This window comes from Penaeus monodon, chromosome 36, assembly GCF_015228065.2.
Source record: "Penaeus monodon isolate SGIC_2016 chromosome 36, NSTDA_Pmon_1, whole genome shotgun sequence".
Classification (NCBI taxonomy): Eukaryota; Metazoa; Arthropoda; class Malacostraca; order Decapoda; family Penaeidae; genus Penaeus; species Penaeus monodon.
In genome coordinates, this window is record NC_051421.1 from 14,577,838 (window position 1) to 14,580,337 (window position 2,500).

Below are 2,500 nucleotides of genomic sequence, written 5' to 3' on the forward strand. Positions count from 1 at the left end.
TATATCCCAGAAGGACACTTTATTGCTTCTTATATAATGTGGCCGAGTTGAGAAAGAAAAAGTTTTCATATTAATGTTGCCTAAATTGCCGGCGAGAACAGGCAGCGCGCCACACAGTAAAGAGGCGGAGATAGCGATGTATAGATGGTGGGTGAATAAGAGAGGGAGAGGGTGAGAGTGAGGGTGAAGGTGAGGGAGAGGGAGAGGGTGAAAGTGCGGGTGAGGGAGAGGGTGAAGGAGAAGGAGAGGGAGCGGGTGAAGGTGAAGGAAGGAGAGGGTGAGGGTGAAGGTGAAAGTGAGGGAGAGGGTGAGAGAAAGAAATAGAGTGAGGGAGAGAGGGATGGGGCTGGGATCAGAGGTGATGAGAGGGGGAGGAAGTAAGAGAAAGAGAAAGAAAGAAAGACGGAGAGAAACAGCTTTCAACCCCGACACGCGCCGACTGCCGCCCACCCGCCCGCCCGCCCGCTCGCCCGCCCGCTCGCCGCCATGTAAGTAGCGTCGTCGTCGGCGGGGTCTCGGCTCTCGGGCTGCCGAAGTAGGTATTAGAGCCGTGAAGGTGAAGACTCCGGCAGTGACTTTGGCCGATATTTCATGCAGTTTTGCCGGCGGGCCCCAAACGGAGGCTGTCAACTTAGGGTGTAAATATTGTACTCGGTTCATTAAGGGTGGTCGTAATTAACACGTGCGCGCGGCTTAACGAGTCCCAACAGCGAGAACTGTGCTCGTTTAGGTCCATTTTTGCCCAGTAGAGCGTGAAACTCCAACACCCCGGAGAAATGGACTGCAGTAGAGTTGCAATGGCCAAATAAAGGGGAAGGGAGGATCTTTTTGCCATGCTATAGTGGCGAAAGAGGGAGGGAGGGAGAGGCGGAGAGGAATAACTGGAGAGAGAGAAGGAAAGAGAAGAATAAGAAGGTGATGTGAAGGGAGTAGGAATAGGAATAGAAGGCGAAAGAAAGGGAGCTTACCTTTTTTTTTCATTGACTGGATAAATTTTTAAAGCGAAAAATTGCATAACTATGAGACTAGAGGTAGTCCTGTGTGATGTCATTTACGTAATCTTTTACGTATAATATTTTGGGCCTCCCTCTCTCTCCTCTTTCGCATTCTCTCTCTCTCTTTCTCATTCTCCCTCTCTCCTCTTTCTCACCTCTCCCTCTCTCCTCTTTCTCACCTCTCCCTCTCTCCTCTTTCTCATTCTCTCTCTCTCCTCTCTTATTCTCTCTTCTCTCTCTCTCTCTCTCTCTCTCTCTCTCTCTCCTCTCTCTCTCTCTCTCTCTCTCTCTCCTTCCCCCTTCTCTCTCCCCCTCTCTCTCCTTTTCCCCTTCTCTCTCTCTCTCCCCTCTCTCTCTCTCTCTCTCTCTCTCTCTCTCTCCCTCTCCCTCTCTCCATCGCTTTCCCTTCCTCCCTCCACTGTCGTCCAAATCATAACTTGCTCTCCCTCATACCTTTATGAATTCATACTTTTATTGCCTTGTGGCCCCATCCCCTCTCCCCTCCTTTCTCTCCCCACTCCCGAATATTTCTTCATTTGGGTTTAATCTTGTAATCTGTTGCAGTGCCTTCATACTGTAGCACCCCCCCCCCCACCTCTTCACGTCCCCCTCCCCACCTCTCTTTCTCTCGTGCTAGGCCCCTCCCGCTCTCTCTCTTTTGCTACCTCACCCCCTTTCCCTTTGCTCTCCCAACCCCTCTCTCTCTCTCTTGGTTGGCCTCTCTCTTTTCTCTCCTACTTACCCCTTCCGTCTGACCACCCCCTTTTCTTCATTCTCCCTGCACCCTCTTACTTGCCTTCTCTCCCCCCCCCCTCCCATTCTCTTCCCTGCCCACTCCCTCCTCACGCATGCAAGCCTCTTTCCCTCTCCCTTTTTACCCACCCCCATCATCCTGTTCTCTCCACCCTCCTCTCTTGCCTGCCCTGACCCCATCTTTTACCTACCCCTCCCCTACTCCTGCTCCTTGTCCTCTTACCCCCTCCCTCTTCCCTGTCCGGAACCTCCTCTCTCTTCTCTGCCCCTCCTCCGTCTCTCTCTCTTGCCTGCTCCTCTACCCCCTGTCTCTCTTGCCTTCCCCCCTTTTCTCTCTCTTGCCTGCCCCTCTCACGCCCCCCTTCTCTCTTGCTTGACCCCCCCTTCTCTCTCTCTCTCTCTCTCTTATATGCCCCCCCCCCTCTCCTGCTCCTCCGCCGGTACCGCCACCTGCCAGATAATCCACTCCCGTAACATAATCTCCCTCTGCCACAGCTAATCCCCGGCCATGACCTCCTTGCACGTGTTAATCCTTTGCCTTCAGCACCGAAAACTTTTCTTTTCTTCAGACCTGTAGGACCGTTAGGATCTCTTGTCTTTTTTTTTTCTTTTTTTTTTTCATTTTTTTTTCTTTCCTCGCGTGTTCTTTTTCTTATTTCTTCGCTTTTTTCTTCCTTTCCCTTATTTTCTTCGGCTGCTCATCGATGGAATATGTTGTTTATGTGTATATATATAGGAAGAGACGCAGACAG